Genomic DNA, 17,982 nt, shown 5'->3' on the forward strand with positions numbered 1-17,982 from the left:
GCCAACAACTTATTAACACCCCGTTGTAACAGGTGCCTTTCGTTGGTCCTTACTACAAAATAGTACACTATAGTGGCTGGCACAGAAGTAGAGTCCAGACATGAATGAGTATTTCGATTCTCCAAGAAAGGGATATGAACGTGAACGGAAATCAACCGACTTTGACAATTTTAACAAAGAGCTCGTGCATAGAACTGTACTTGGATATTACGACAGAGGAGAGTATCCAACGGATAAAAAAATACAGTCTGACCTCCATGAAAAAATTAATTACTCGGGCTCAGAGACCTCTGATCTTTGCCTTCTCCACTCGCTTGGTTTCCGATTCAAAAAGTGTAATGGCGGACAAGGAAATTCTTAATGGAACACAGAGACATTGCAGCAGCAAGAGCGAAGTTTTTGCCTACAGTGCACTTCTTGCGTGCTGAAGACACCAGGCCGGTAGAGTCCTTGCATGAAACTCAGGTTTCACAGAACCACGCCAATAAGTATATATGGCATGACTCCAAAGGAAACGGCGGTTTGAAAGTGCCTATTTTTAGAGGTGGCCGATTAATCATCGCCCACGATAGTTCATTAACCACATGCTACATACCAGAGGCCAAACTTGTTTTCGTGGTGGGAAAAGTTCTTGCCAATACGATTACCATTCAGAAATGAATGGAGAAGTTTTTAAGAATTAGTTTATTCGATTGTTGTCTGCACTGGAAGAAGGGTCAATTATCGTGATGGATAACACCAGCTACCACTCCATGCAGATAGAAAAGCTGCCATGTTCATATTGGCGCAAGGCAGATATTATGGAGTGGTTAAAGTGAAAGAATGTTTCATCTTCATTCAACGAAGCGAAGGCTTGAACTCCTGTCCAAGGAAGAAATAGTAAGTGCCAAAAGGACTTACGAATTAGATCAACAGCCAAACGAAATGGGACACCAAATGGTACATCTACTTTGTTGATGTTGTGTAAAACACTGCAGCAAAGTTGTTATTTCATCTAATTGTGTGTAAATAACACAAGAAAACAAGAAAATGTTAAAAAATGAATTTAGATTTATTTAATTGGTTTCCTGGAGCTGATAAACAAAAATGAATTGAGTACCTTAAAGACATGTTTCTTAAGAAAGAAACTTGTACCTGTAGTTTTATTTGCTTTCTTTGTTTTTGTTTTAGTTAGTTATGTGTACTACCATTAAACACATTCAATCTGAATCTGACAAGTGTGTAAAATGAACAAATATTGCCCACATTTCATAAGCAACATATCTGCTAAATATATTAGTCAGTTATTTGTATGTTCTGGGATTATAACTGCAGCCTTTTCGTATGATGTGGTATGAGTCACTTATACAGTTATTGTACATCTTTTCAGCAACATGAGATAAGTCAACTTGCTGACCATTTCCACGATTTCTTAAGGTTAGTTTTTTACAGTGATTTGTATTTAACTATATTCTCTCTCTCTCTCTTAAAACCACACATACCTCTGTATAGGCCTTATAATTATTGCCTAACCTGCCCAATGCTGGAGTCCATTTTGCTGAATTCTGTTTCCAGCATTGTTCTGTTAGGTTCTTGACACACGCACACACACACACACACACATCCATGCATGCGCATGCGCCCCCCCCTCCCCCGCCCCCCCCCCCCCCCCCCCACACACACACACACACACTACTAAACATACAGAAATCCTATGGAGTAGGAGGAGTTGGCAAGTATATATGACTTGTGTTTGACATTGAATATTTTCGTCTCCAGATACCTCACTTGTTTACATGCCACACTAAGGCTGGCTGATGAATAGTGTAAACCATTTCTCCTTCTGATGTTGTATGTTTGAATTTTACTGTTGATTTCAAACTGTGGTTTACTGTTGACAACAAGCTTCAGAAGTATGCTAAACTGTTTAAAGAGCGGTCTCCAAGACGTTCTAGAAAGGGCATTGCTTACAATCCTTATTACATACTTCTGCACAACAAACACATTGTTTCCTCAATGACATGTTATCCCAGAATATTACACCATATGATATTAATGAATGAAAATAGAAAAAAAAATACACAACTTTTTGAAATTTTCATCTCCAAAATCTGGTAACTGAAATTCAAAAGTTGCACAGATTTGATACTTAACAAGCCTTATAACATTTTATTTACAGTGCAGATTCTTATCAATGTAAACATCTAAGAATTTCAAATATTATGTTTTGTTTATTGATTTACCATCATTCATTATTTGTAATGGTGTGGTCAGGTCTTGTGCAGCACTGAATTGCTCGTACTGTGTTTTATCCAAATACGGTGACAGTCGATTTTCAGAGAACCATGTATTAATATTAAAAAAAATATTATTTACATTTGCAAGTGTGGAAGTTCCTCCATTAGTGTTCATTATAATACTTATCAGCAAAAGGAAGTACTTCTACTTCTTGAATATATGTTGGAAGATTATTTATGTATTACAAGAACAACGGCATACCCAGTGTTGGTCCTTGTGATACATCTGTAATTATTATTCTCATTCTGAAATTACTGTTTCATGTGGTAACATGATGATTGTTCAAAGGTTTGTAATTGACTAATTAATCGCTTTTAAGAATTCCTCAGTATTGTGGGAGAAATTGTCTAGGAGAAACAAAATTAATCTGCATTTGAAAACACTGCTACTGTCTACTAGACACTTTATTTCTATAGGTAGAGTAATCCACCCATTTATTGATCTCCACAGATCCCTGGATGCTAATGAACTGAAATTACGTGCACTATCAAAACAAAGAAACTCAAAAAGGGAAACAGCTCTTAGAAATCACATTAACAGTTAACTGTTTTTAAAGTGCTATAAAATATTTGTCCTCCTCATGCCTAAATTTCATGCAATAAAGTTAGCAGAAACATTTCTACTTCAGGAAAGCTGCTGTTCCCTCTGTTTTATTAAAAATCTGTTGATATGTCTTGTTGCTTGCAGAATATTTGTATGATCACATTGACATTGATCATAGAGCAAAACAGTTATCTACATTGTGAAAGACTTTCACTGCCAAAAATTTCACTTACTTCTGTGCTAATGATAGGTGTGGAAGCAGGTAGTGCAGATTATTTTTAGGGAAAAGAAACATTACTGATATCAGGTACCACTATTGGCTGCCTACATAATGGAAAAAGTTAAAAACCTGTGTCATATGAGCATTCTAGAGTGTAAATTTATGATAAATTATTGCGAATAGCCATAGTTGTACATACAATTTATTCCGTGAGGGAAATTTTGCTGTTAATAGACCATTTAAGATGAATAGAAACATTCACATAAGCCGCTTTTGGTGGCAGCTTCTGCCTGTTAATGTGTAACTTAAGTCATCCAGCATTAATGAAGGCTCCCTTTCATTATGGGATGTACAGAATGTATAGGATGATGAAATGAATGAATAAAACACTTAAGCAGGTAAGAGGCATGTGCTAATTATTAATAAATTTTATTCCAGAGGGTCAAAATGTTGATAGGATTGCCTCTGCTGGGCAACTAAATGAAAAGATTTGCAATGGGAAGAAACTGACTGAAAGATTCTTTGGTGTTGAGAGTTTAAGGTATGTTGGGATTAGTTTTTTAAATTTAGTTTTATATTAATTTCGTCTCATGGGTTTTTGTGTTAGTCATTTTTGTGTAGTTTGTGGTGTGGCAGCTTTTGGATGTATGTTCTCTTCTGCTAAATATTCCTTTGGACATAGCTTGGCATATGTGAAAAGTGCAAAATTACAACTTGATTTCAATATCATATTAACACTCACTGGATAAATGGGTTCTTACATTGAAGGAAAGTAAGTGTATACCTCCAGAGGGATCGCATCTAATTAAGCATGGTCATTGCCTGATTAATTGGTACACAACAGTTTCAGCTATTGTTAATAGATACCTGCTTCATTAGAGATTGATTCATTTGTAATTAATTTGGTCTGAAATGCAATTAACCCCACTGAAAACTCATTACAGGAACCTCTTCTATTGTTCTTTGCATTCTGAAGCAAGCAGTTCATACGGCATCCTGTGTAGTGCTACACACTTTGTGAATAGATGTAAGCTGTGTTCATCAGCCAGGACTGTCATTATTATAAGTTGATGTCAGGGCTTTACTTCTGTTTGCCTTTGTTGGCATTACCCATGAATTTTGTTTACGTTCAACCTTGATGTGTGTGTGTGTGTGTGTGTGTGTGTGTGTGTGTGTGTGTGTGTGTCACTGAGTGAACTGTTTGTTCGAAATAAAAGTGTGAGTTATTCAATGAAGCACAGTATGTAGTAACTGATCTAGACTTTGTAATCCTGTCTTCTGCTGTATGTTATCTCAGAAAAAATTATTTTAATGGAAAATAAAATAATCATGTGTAGTCTATGGCTTCCAAATTTAAAATTTAATAAGTCACTCTGCTATCTACGGCAATATCAAAGTCTGTATAAATGTTTTCGGGTGTAGGACAAATGGGTGTCCCTACAACTATTGCGGCTCTGCTCACTTCTACAGTTGTGGGTGTAGATGGAAGGGAAATCGGAGGGGAGTTGATCACATATCCGTAAAATTACTTCAACTAACAAACTCTACAGCCTCAGTCTGAGCAGTACATGAAAATGTTAAATAAATGAAGTTCAGTTTCGGCAATACAAATAAATAAAATATATATGATGCAAGTCACCAAATTATAGGCTTCAAATAAATTGTGATTTACTTGTTAACTTAGTTTGTCATAAATAAACTGAATGTTGAACTTATAAAGTTCATTTAATGTTATAACTCTGTTGAACTGCTAAACAAAAGCTCTAGCTGCATAAATCAGCATAAAATCAATAATCAGTGCATGAGTGCTAAAAGTTCAGCAAAGTCTAAAAAAAAGTTTAAGTGTTACCTCCACACTGAAATGCAACTGTGTCAGCATTGTGCACAGAGAAAGTCTTAACTGTTACATGTACTACCCACAAAGTTTACCAAGTCCTGAGAATGTGCAGCCACCTTGCCACTAAGAAACTAAATCAAAAACTTTGAGCGGGCTGACACAGATTTATTTAACTTCCAAAGACATACAAAACAGTAATATTCAATTCGCAGTAGCTGTTTTGTATATGTACACTGCTTGCATCCCCTTGAACTGCACCTGTAGCACGCTTACTTTTGAAGTACTGGTCCTGCAGTGAAGGGTGTGCCGGACTATTCAAATAAATTAATATTTTTTGAAAGTGTTACTGCCTGTGGTTCAGTGGGCATATTGAAATGTTTATGGTGTGCTAACTACCAAATGAAGTAGAAAACACAGCAGTTTGATGAAACTTTTCCATATATTAAAAAAAGATGAAATTTACGCCTTTAACTGGTACAGATTTTGTACCAAGAAAGCTTGCTGAGAACTGAGAAAAAGTGAGCTAGAACTGAAAAAGCATTGCTTCTCCCACATCATATATATATTATTACAGTAATGCTTAACATAATCATGTATTGTTGTATAAATGTTTTTTACAAAGCTACAATAATGAATCTGAATATGATACAAAAGGATCAATATATAGCAAAGTTATGATTTTGATAACAACATTACAAATACATTAGTTGCATTAAATTCAACAACTATGTTTCCAATTAACATACAAATTACAGCAAGCTGAATGATCCTAACATGTTTTAGATATTTTTACATAAAATGCTTTTTATATAGCCAATTTTTGAAAAAATATCCTTGGTTCTCAAAACACTGAATGAACTACCAGAACAGGGATATGGAGGAGCCATTGGTCAACATAGTGCTTTTGAGGCTGGAAAAATATACCTTGATTTCATAATGGGGAAGGAAGTAATTGAGCTTCTAAACATCTTGGACAAGTGTTTCCAAGGAGAAAAAGAACAGTCTCAGGACTTCATTCATCAGTTGAATTTATAATTGAGGGCCTTAACAAACTCAGGTTGAAAGAAAGATTTTCTTCCTTATGCAAAGAATGTAAAGATATCTGAACTTGGCTTAGAACAGCTGCAACTTCCAAGGAAAAAAGGAGTTCCTAAGCAGTTGTCCAAGGGCATGGATCCACATGAATTTCTATTGCTGGAAGAATTTTACTGCCAGGAATAATTTCAAATTATTGAAATGGCTGCCCAAGGGCTTAGATATTGAATACTTGGCCAACCTAGCATGAAGAAACAAGGTACCATGGAAAAAGTATTGTTGGAGAAAAAAGGACATGATTTAGTGTCTCCATACCCAGAAATTGATGTTCAAACTCTGAAAATAGAACTTGAACGCTTTCAATTACGATACAAAGTAAAATGCCTGAAAGACGCAAAAGAGCTTTTGGTTTCTGTGAGAAAAGAAGTTGAATTATTATTTAGTTATGTTGAAGCACTGGTAAGAGCTATCCTTATGTACCCAGCTTCAAGCTTGAAGCAGAATGCATTTTTACTGCTTTACGATGGCTAGAGAGTTACTTGTGTTCTGCAGTGACACAGCAGAGGCTCAATCATTCAGCAGGCTGCAGTGTTCACAAATTGTTGTTAGATCAGATAGACTAAAGAAAAATTGCTAGAATATTTTTATCTGATAAATACTTTCTGATCACTATAGAATGAACTTTGTAAGATTATTTTACCTTATGCTGTTGATACTGTATTTATCATTTCTGACATTGTAATTACTTACATTTTTATTTTCTTTTTGTGTTTTTAAATGTATTTTAATGTTTGAAAAATAAACTAAATAAAATTATGTATGTAATAGGCAATTTATATATAAAAACAAAGATGAGGTGACTTACCGAACGAAAGCGCTGGCAGGTCGATAGACACACAAACAAACACAAACATACACACAAAATTCAAGCTTTCGCAACAAACTGTTGCCTCATCAGGAAAGAGGGAAGGAGAGGGGAAGACGAAAGGAAGTGGGTTTTAAGGGAGAGGGTAAGGAGTCATTCCAATCCCGGGAGCGGAAAGACTTACCTTAGGGGGAAAAAAGGACAGGTATACACTCGCACACTCCGCTCCCGGGATTGGAATGACTCCTTACCCTCTCCCTTAAAACCCACTTCCTTTCGTCTTCCCCTCTCCTTCCCTCTTTCCTGATGAGGCAACAGTTTGTTGCGAAAGCTTGAATTTTGTGTGTATGTTTGTGTTTGTTTGTGTGTCTATCGACCTGCCAGCGCTTTCGTTCGGTAAGTCACCTCATCTTTGTTTTTATATATAATTTTTCCCACGTGGAATGTTTCCATCTATTATAGTAATAGGCAATTTATTTACATTTCCAATAAAAATCAAGCAGAAGCTAGTTAGAAAAACTTAAGTTTGAAATAGTTATCAGGGTTATTTAGGACATAATAATCATAAACATAGTTTCGATAAATTTAAATGTTAATATTATATAGAATGAAATTTTTCACTCTGCAGCAGATTGTGTGTGGATATGAAACCTCCTGACAGATTAAAACTGTGTGCTGGACTGAGACTCAAACTTAGGACTACCTTTTGTGGGCAAATGCTCTACCATGTCTATTCACCCCCCCCCCCCCCCCCCCCTCCCCCTCCATCCCACCCTCACCACCACCACCACCAACAACAACAACAACAATAACAACAACAACAACAATTTAATGCTGGTGACACCTGTGGTTAACACTGAACTAAATACATAAATAAATTAGGTTAAATACTGTCCATTAGTACTGTAATATGTGGTTGAAACAAAATAATCGTAGTATCACAAGGTTCACATTGTGAGGTCCTATTGTGCCATGTTACGCCCTCTACTAAAGAATGGCAGTTGAATTTCCTTTAAAGTGCAAAGTGGCTAATCATTCAAATATTACAACATTAACCATAAACTTACAGTATATACACTTACAGAAGAGTACTATTGCACTAATCATTTTGATGTTATACATGATATTCTCTTTTCAGTAATATTTAAGTAGATAAGGAAAGACTGAATTTGTGTGTGTGTGTGTGTGTGTGTGTGTGTGTGTGTGTGTGTGTGTGTGTGAAATGTCCTAAACAATAAAAAAATGGACAGATAAAACATATGGTTTTCCTTGCTTCTTCCAGTGCTGCTCTCAGTTTTATTGTTGCATGCACCAATCTTACATTTCAATCATCTTCATTAATATGTATTTTAGAAAAGATTAAGTTCTCTTATAAGAAATATCTTACATCTAACATTCAGATGACAAAGAAATCACTGAATTTGTATGATTATTGACTGCCATTTAGTCACAACATTGTGTGTTGCATTGACCAAGATATGACTTAATTGACATATTCAGTCATATTTATTGCAGACACAGCAACACCATATTGATGATCAACATATGTTGTCATGCATAAGTGTTAGAGTGCCCTTATGTCGTCAAGCATTCAATAATAAATTATCATGTTTGATGAAAAATGAACATAATTAAAATGAGAGCTGTTCACTGAATTCTTATCACAGGCATTGTTACATTAGATTATCTTAATTTTCTTGGCGTGATGCTCATTTTGATGTGCTTGGAATTCTCATAACTCATTTATTTCACCGTGTCACAGTATATGACACATTGTTTACTTAGCTGGCTGGAATCACAACCATTGGACATTTACAGTGCTGGGAAAACCATTACAGTTATCTCCCTGAGCTACCTGTTCAACTTTTTTTTCATCCGCTGCAGGATTACATGAGGCTGCCTGCTCCTCACCTGTCCCAGCCACGCCTCTGTCCACTTACCTGCACCACTGCATCAGGCTTGCCATTCACGATTCACACTATCTTACAGCTAATGATAAACAAACATTCATTAAAGTGAAACTTGTTAACAAATAAGTACCATGTCATATTCATTGTTGTAGAAGATACTCTGTGCAATTAAAGAACAGGAAGAGACATTGAGAAAATCCCTTTTTTCACATCAAGAAAGAACATAAGGCAAATGCTGAAACCAGAAGCAATTGATATACACTTCGTGACAAAAAATGTGAGGCACCCGGAAAACATGCTCAAATGTCAACATTTTTTTGTATGCATACTCAGCATTTGTGGATTTGTAAATTCTCTGCGACAAATAGAACAGTCACTAGTGTGCATCGGTATTATTACTCTGCCTGGTAGGATATATAGGGGTTGTGAGCAGTATCAGACATTGAGTGATCAATGTGAAGGACACAGTGTTGATGCACCTAACAGTGTCTAAAAGGAGCATCATTTTGGATCACCTTTTGGTCGGCTGGTTGAATTGTTCAGTATCCAGGTTTGTGGGTCATTTGGATATGACATGGCTCAGTGGTGGACTGCACTGGAATGTGAGGGTAGGCATACATGTTGTCAAGCTCCTGGTCAACCACATCTGACCACCACAAGGGAAGATCACTGTGTTGTGCACCAAGCACATTGTAGTCCTCTCACATTTACACCTACCATCTGAGAATAATTAATGGAGTCCCTGCACCATTCTGTGTCACACTACACTGCACCATTGGTCGGAGGCTAGCAGAAGTAGATTAATGAATTACAATTAAATGTGTAGGCTGACATTAAACTGTAACACAAATGCTGGTTTGAGGTTGTGTCATGACTGGGAGATACGGACTGTTGATGAACGGTACCACATCGTGTTCAATGATGAACGTGCTTTTGTACTCCCCAGATGACCGTAGATGCAAAGGATTGTGGTGACCTAAAAGGAAGTCTCATTCTTCCAGTATTTTGGAGAGGTACAGCAGTGTTACTTATGGCTTCTTAGTGGTGGAAACCATCGAGTACAACTGCAGATTACTGCTGGTAGTGATTTAAGGGTACTTGGGCATCATAATTGTATGTCACAGACATCCTAAATCCTCATGTTTAGCTTTCATGCAGCAATATCATGGTGCCATTTCTCAACAAGACAATGGTCATCCACACAAGGCACATGTCTGTATGAAGTGCTTCCTGATGTTGAGGTACTGTCATGGCCAGCATGGTCCTTATATCTGTCACCAATAGAAAAAATTTGGGTCCAGTATGGATGCCAACTCTGCCCCAGTACCAGTATCCAGAATATCAAGAATCAATTACATTTGTGGGCCATTGTGCCTCAAGAGGATATAACTAGTTGATGACACCTTTCCCAACCAAATCAGTGCATACATCCAGGCAGGAAGGGGTGCAACATCATACTGATAACTGGGCTCATACTGCCAATTTCTTCATAAATTTGATGCAATTTTGTAATCACTGAAATAAAATCACATAACCTTTCAGTCTGTGAACTTGCATTTTGCACCCACCCCCCACCCCTCCATCTGGATGTTTCTCTTATTTTGTTAGGCAGTGTATGATAATATGAAACAATTTTTCTCAAAGCTGTGACTTTAAATGTAGATCACCAGTCCCAGCATAACAAAAAGAAAGTTAATATCTGAGGACTGGATGACACTGATGGGTGTCAGTACAACGAAAAACCAGTCCAGCATGCTGCAAATTCATCTTGATGGTTGTGTTAAAAAATACTCGCAGTGGCTATGATAGTTCTGTTCCCTGTCAGAGCTGCATTCCTGTGCTGCCTCATTCATTGTTGCATTACATCACTAGCATCTTCGTACATTTAATAATGCACAGTGTCCTTGTGAAGTTTGCATCATTGTAACTGTGAATAGAACATTAAGCCTATTGGTGTTACATTGCTTCAACTATCTATATGCTGCTCTGGTGTGCAACATGGCAAATGAAGTTTTTTTTGTTCGCATTTGTGTTACTTTGAGATATAGTCTGTTTGTGGTACTTTGTCTGTACATTTACACCTTCTTCTGTGCAGTACGGTTACTGTGCGCCTTTTATTTTCCCCAATAATAGTACTGGAAATCATACAGTGATGGTACCTATAAAAAAGCTTTATAATACTGCAGTTTTGTCATCCAGGAAAGAACCTCTGCAAAGATACCCAAAATAATCTTGTTCTTCATATTTGTTTTTAATGTTACCAAGTGGTATGACTTGTAACCCAAAATGATTATATTGGCAAGAAAATTATTTGCTGACTACTCTACATTGAGCTCCCATTTCTGTTCTGGTTTTGTCTCATATCATATCACTTGTAATTTGTTCATAAATGCATTTCTTTTTATGTTCTCATTTGAATCTGTTTTTTGTGTTCTCAAATCTCACACACCTTTGTGATTCACATCATGCTGTTGCATATAGGTAGCAGATTGTGCCAATTTGCAATAGTGTGTTCTTGTCTGTGTTATCTGCTTCTGAATTCTTTCTGATTTCCTTCATTTAATTGAAACTATGAATGACTATGAAAAATGTTTTTTATGCTCTCAACAAGAAACCTCAGCAACTTTTCCTAACTGTCTAAGGGGAATTTAATTTTTAGAATTCTCAGTTTTTTTGGTTTCTGATATGTGTCTGTCCCTATGTTTTACCTAGTTCAAATATTTATGAAAATATGACTATAGGCTGCTCTTTCAGAGGCTGAAATTTCCCAGATTCGGAACTATAAAAAATAGCTCATTCACAATTTGCATGTCCTGCACAGATCTGATGCTTCAGTTGCTTACAGTACTACATATCTTTTCATAAATCTTGCAATAATTTAATTTTCCTTTATTTATTCCAGGAAGCTGACAGCACTAACCAAAGCAATTGAAAGAACACACTGTACGTATCTCTTTCTTGCTGGGTCTGAATGCTGTGTAGCATATATTTCAAGTTACACTTGTGCCACATATGCAATGATATAATATTTCTGCTGCATCATCTAAACTCATGTCAAATCAGTTCCTGGATCTTGAGCTAGTTAAATTCATAAGTCAGCTTCTATCATTCACTTTTTCAAATTGCTTAATTTGCTGCTTTCTGTTTGGGGACACATGATGGGCCCATGAAGTTTGCAATTCTTTTCTCTCTCTATTACTCCATCAGTTAATATTGATTGTGTAGCAGGCATTGAGCTATGCTACCAGTGTTTCAAACAATTTTTCTTGTGCCGAAGATAAACTCTACAAATCTTGAAAATTTCTTTATGTATTTACTTCTGGAATTTGATTCCACATAAATTATTGTATGCATTCTTTGCCATGAAACTTTTATTACTTATCTGTCATCAATTACTGTTACATTTCTCACTATAAATTGTGAACATTAATTTTTCATTAGTCAACATTTGAGTGTAATTTGCTACAAAAACATGAGAAATAAAATACATCAAACCACTAATGTAAAAATTTGTGAATGCCTTTTTTTCATTGACTGTATGATAAAGTATTTCACATAGTTTGACTCGTAATGTAATGTGCATCTGTATCATAAAGTATGGATTCAAGATGAATGTTTAAGACATGGACACAAACAGTATAATATTTTAAACAAAAGGATTCAATGTTCTTGATTGTTTGACAACTGGATGGTTGTTAATGACTATTTATTTCCTGATGACCAAAAACATCACCTTCATTAAGTTGGCCTACAAGCCATCACTGATCCAGTAGGAGCTGCTGCAAGAGACAGGTGACATAACTGTGACAACAAGTTTGACTCCAGGAGCTTATCAGCTACCATGAAACACACACGTCGTGTGTATGTTGAAACACACACACACACACACACACACACACACACACACACACACACACACACACACACAGAGAGAGAGAGAGAGAGAGAGAGAGAGAGAGAGAGAGAGTTATTATTTCTCAAACATGTCAAACATGTTAGTTATATAACTAACATGTCACACTGCACACTTATCTTTAATGGCTCCTTACCTGCATCACATAGCTAACTGGCTTTTGTCGTATGTGCTTGTACAGTATGAAAGTGTTTAGATGATGACAGTTTGAAATGTGTCACCACATGTCTGACTGTCAGATTAATGATGCAGAAAACAAATATTTATTGTTCTACATGTAGATTACCTCATGGTTCCCTAGCACATTATTTCACATTTCTGTTAAATAACATAAAACTAAAGTAAAGTAATGTCTTGGTTGGCAGGGTGACCTTGAGAGGTAAGTTTAGCTACCTAATCGGAAAGATTCTTTTGGGCACAATAGCACCTTCCCTTTGTGAGTGTTAGAGGCATCTCTTAAGTGTATCTGTTGAATGTATGTGACTCATTGTAAGTTAGCTAGGCACAGACAAGTACTTTCTGCACTGCACCAGTGTGCCCACTGTGCAGCCAGCATTTTTAGTATTAAAAAAAATAAATAAATAAAAAGCTGAAATAGTCAACAGTGAGTTTTGCTGGCACACTGCTGTTCTAATATTTTGGCTGAGCAACTATAAAGTGTGCACAGCAATAGTTAAATAAAAGAAGTAAATGAAACAATGAAGAAATTCTGTCGTAGACTGGTATGCTCACAGCATGCAGTGTATCTCAGTTTATGTAAGGATGTAAACAAATGCACTTCCACAACATAAATAAAAGTCTGTACCACATAATGTGAAACTAGAAAAGCACCATTCATTTGCATGTCAGGCACACTGTCTGACCAACAGTAATTTGTTTCCATTAGTACAGACCCCTGTCATATGGTAATTTAATCTTACATTGCACTAGCAGTACATGCAGCATGTCCATAGGGCTCGCTGTGAACATTGTCTCAGTCCACAACAGTTGGTTTACTACAGTTCAACTGATAACTGGTTTACTCATTGTGTCATACACAGTAATTGTTGTCATCTAGTTTCGAACATTACTATTTTCAGTGTTAAAACTACACTAGTGCCTCTCACTACCAAAGCTCGTGGAGCTCCACAGCACCTTGCCTCAAATGTCTTTCATCACTCCTGTACCACTGCTGCTTATTTAGCTATGTACTTTGTATTGTGTAAGTTTTCTGGGCTTGCAAAATGTTTGATAATGTACTTCTTAATGAACACTAGACATACAATAATAAATTAAAATAATACATTACTAAAGTAATAACTTTCTGACATAATTGCACTTCCTGTTGCATGTTACAATTTCAATGAAATTTAGATTCATGTTCTCACTGATTATTGTGTTGCTAATTTCGCATAAGCATCCCAATTACGGTCAATGATTATTCGGGGCAGTTTTAGTCTGTCTCAGAAAATTCTCAGAAAATGAATAAAATCAGCTACCAGAATGTATCAAACCACGCAAATCCACAAATGTAACATTTCCTGCATGACCCTAATCCTACTGCTTTCCTGCCACTAGAAAACCCTAATCAAAATTCAGTCACACACGTCAGCTTCATAAACATTGCAAATAATTGCACTCCATGAATCACAGACCTTATCAGTGTGGGGTTAGCTTGTGTGCCTCAGTGACACAAAGAGCGTACCGCATAGATGCAACCACATGGAACAGGTATCTTTTGAAAGGCTCGGACTGACGTATGATTCCTGAAGAGGGGCTGCAGATTTTTCAATAAATGCAGGTTCATTAGTTTGGATGATTGGCTTATCTGGGCTTGTAACATTAACCTACATGGACATGCTGTGTTGATTTTAAGAATGGATGGAAGCAAGGGGAAACTACAGCCATTTTATTTTGTGAGCATATGCAACTCTCCTAAATGGTTTAATGATGATGGTATCCACTTGGCACAGACTGAGTTCAATAATTAAAGTACTAAAGAAATTAACATGTTTCACACTTTTCTCATTTTGCAAGCATTTGCAAAAGTTAGTACATATTTGTAAGAGCAAATGAATGTTGAGTGAATAACGTTTATTTTTTCTATGTGACTTTGTGCTTGTTGATGTTAAAATTCATGTCTGGCTGTTCATCTTGATGGTAGATTCTGCTTGCTGCAAGATGGTTGGGTTGTTTCTTTGGAAATATGTTCATTGATATAGTATAATGATGCAGGTTTCTTTCTTCATGTCAACTTTGTAATTAATGTCAAATCCCTCACACAGAGTATTTGTCTATAATTTGAGAAAATCATTTGCAAAACAAATTTACAGTCTAGCACCTCATGCCCACTTGCTGCTTGGTATCAGACCAATTACAGCTATGTATTACATGTTACTCTGTAACTGGCCAGTGCACTACCAACAGAGTCCAACAACTTGTTTACTGTTGTTATTGTTGTCTTCAGTCCAGAGACTGGTTTCATGCAGCTCTCCATGCTACTCTATCCTGTGCGAGCTTCTTCATCTCCAAGTAACTACTGCAAGCTACATCCTTCTGAATCTGCTTAGTGTATTTATCTCTTGGTCTCCTCCTATGATTTTTACCCTCCACGCTGCCCTCCAATACTAAATTGGTGATCCCTTGACCCCTCAGAACATGTCCTACCAACCGATCCCTTCTTTTAGTCAAGTTGTGCCACAAATTCCTCTTCTGCCCAATTCTGTTCAGTACCTCCTCATTAGTTATGTGATCTACCCATCTAATCTTCAGAATTCTTCTGTAGCACCGCATTTCAAAAGCTTATATTCCTTTCTTGTTTAAACTATTTATTGTCCATGTTTCATTTCCAGTCATGGCTACACTCGATACAAATACTTGTTTACTGTTCCAACAATATTCAAAATTCAAATACAATAATCAATGTTTCGTAATCAAAGGGATACAGTCAACTAATATTTCATAAACTAAAACATTTTTTATCAATTTTAATTTTTTGAAAGATTATGCGAAACAAAAGTGTAATTACAAAACCAAATCAAACTTATTGTGTATCTTGTTCTATACTTTGCAAAATGAAGGGATATGTTGAGCAGTTCTATTACAATGTAAAATAGTTTCTCATTTGAATTTCTGAACTGGGACTAATCAGGAGAATGTTGCCAGCAAAAACTTATCAGGCATTCTGTGGGACGAAACAAGAAATATTACACCCTTAATTAGGTAGGTAAGTTAAAGAGTTTAAAAAAAGAAATGCCTAGATTCATGTTAAGTATATTGAGATTGGTGAAGAGCAGTAGCAAGAATTCTGTGCAGGTGAGTACAGCATTATGATTACAAGATAAAAAGAAATGTGTAATGCAGTAGTGTGTCTAATAATAAGAAAATATGGAGGGTGAGCTACTATGAACAATATAGAGCAAATATTATCATAGCCAAGATAGATATGAAGCCAACACCCACCAAAGTTATTAGTTCCGCCGATGATGAAGGTACTAAAACAATGTATGAAAAGATAAAAGGAATTATTCAGACAGTTAAGGGAGACAAAAATGTGCTGTGGAGGGGGACTGAAATTCAGTAATAGAAAAGGAAAATTAGGACATTAACTGGGGGAAAGGGCTGAAAGGTAACCTACCTGGTAGAATTTTGCACATAGCAAAATTTAATCATTGCTAACACACTTGGTTAAGGAATCTTGAAACAAGGTTGTATATGTGGAAAAGACCTAAATATATCAGATTTCATGTAAATTATGTAATGCTAGACAGAAATTTTAAACTGCAAACCATTTTCAGAGACATATGTGGACACTGATCATAATTTACTGGTTGTGAGATGTAGATTAATGCTAGAACGGTGGAAGGGGTTAAAATTACCATTGTCATACTTTTTTGTTCATTGTCATGTCCAGTTTATTTACTCCAGTAATGAAATTATATGACTTTTTCTAATTTCTTCTCCTCTTTCCAAAGATGTTTTAGTATTTACAAAATATTTTAATTTTTTTCACCATTTCAATCATATACCTAGAACGGCGAAGGGTTCAGTTTGACCCCACTGTAATTTCTCTTCTGAATATAAGTAAGTTATCCGACAGTACAGTGGCAACAATAAGCAGTAATGCAGAGCAGTTGCTCCTCATTGTTGCAACTTGGCATGTGTATATTCCAGTCTGCCACAGCTTATGTTGTGACACTCAGGCAGCCCTTGTTTTCGAACATGTATCATCAGTGTGGACTTTCTGATAAGGAAGAGATTTCTGAAGTTGAATCGGAAATTCACTTCACTGATGAAGATGACGATTATGTACCTGACACAAGTGAAGATGAAAGCATTGTGAATGATGGGCGATTAGTAGAAGAGGATTCAGATGCTGATATACGTCAATCATCACCTCTTTCACCTTAGCAGGTGCAGTTGGAAGTGTCTACAAAGATGGTTGCAAGGGATGGAACCAAGTGGGAGATTGGAAATTATTCATCTTCTGGAAGGCAGTCAGCTGTTAATGTTTTGAAGGAGAGAGGAGAGCCCACTGCTTACACTTGCCAACAAGTAGACAGGTCTGTCACCAGCACCTTCTGTTGTATTTTTGACGATGCAATGCTACGTCTCATGAAGAACTACACAGAATCAAATGCTAAAAAAATACTAAAAAACAATGACTGGACTGTGTCGCTTGAGGAACTGGAGAAACTGATAGCCATCATTTATGTTCTGGGTGTATTGTGCACAAAAGGTATGTGTGTGGATGATCTCTAGTCACACTCTTGGGGGCCTGTTTTTATCAAGGACATTATGCCAAGGGACATATTTCAGGAGATTCTCAGATTTCTCTGTTTTGATGAAAAATCATCCCGGGCTGAATGCCTGGCAGCCAACAAATTAGTATTCATGCCTACCGCCCTGGAGAAAATATAACCATTGATGAGCAACTCTTACCAAGCAAAGCAAGTTCCTGGTTTACTCAGTTTCATGTGCAACACACCAGACAAATATGGTCTCAAATTCTGGTTGGGTATTGATGTAACAACAAAGTATGTATATAATGCTTACCCATACCTCGGCAAAGAGGACACGCATAGAGGGAAACAACCATTTGGAGTGTATGTCGTTCTGTGTCTAATGGAGCCATTTATAAATCAAGGAAGAAATGTGACCATAGACAATTTCTTTAAGGCTCTTCAACTTGCTAAAAAACTCAAAGAAAAGAGAACTTCAGTAGTTCATACAATGAATAGGATCCACCATGAAATCCCGGTGAAGTAAGGAAGCCGACTGCTAAAATACGCTCCACCACAATATTGCACAATAGTGGCAATACAGACTGCACCTTGACTGTATACCAGGGAAAGAAGAATAAAAATGTCATTCCTCTGAGTACTCTGCATGTTGAAGTAGCAA

At 36.6% G+C, this 17,982-nt stretch overlaps 1 protein-coding gene across 4 annotated transcripts in view; it reads left to right on the top strand.

Moving 5' to 3' along the window:
* LOC126471512 (ribosome-releasing factor 2, mitochondrial) overlaps positions 1-17,982 on the top strand; it is a 239,993-nt gene that overhangs the window by 15,294 nt on the left and 206,717 nt on the right. Inside the window, exons 2-3 of one of the 4 annotated variants that reach the window (XM_050099755.1) lie at positions 1,370-1,416; positions 3,479-3,581. The exons of 1 other annotated variant lie outside the window; for it this stretch is intronic. The gene's annotated coding sequence lies outside the window, so the exon portion shown is untranslated. The remainder of the gene's footprint in view (positions 1-1,369; positions 1,417-3,478; positions 3,582-17,982) is intronic. 2 more of the 4 variants (XM_050099761.1, XM_050099747.1) reach the window with 2 other exon arrangements.

Source organism: Schistocerca serialis, chromosome 1 (assembly GCF_023864345.2).
Source record: "Schistocerca serialis cubense isolate TAMUIC-IGC-003099 chromosome 1, iqSchSeri2.2, whole genome shotgun sequence".
Lineage (NCBI taxonomy): Eukaryota > Metazoa > Arthropoda > Insecta > Orthoptera > Acrididae > Schistocerca > Schistocerca serialis.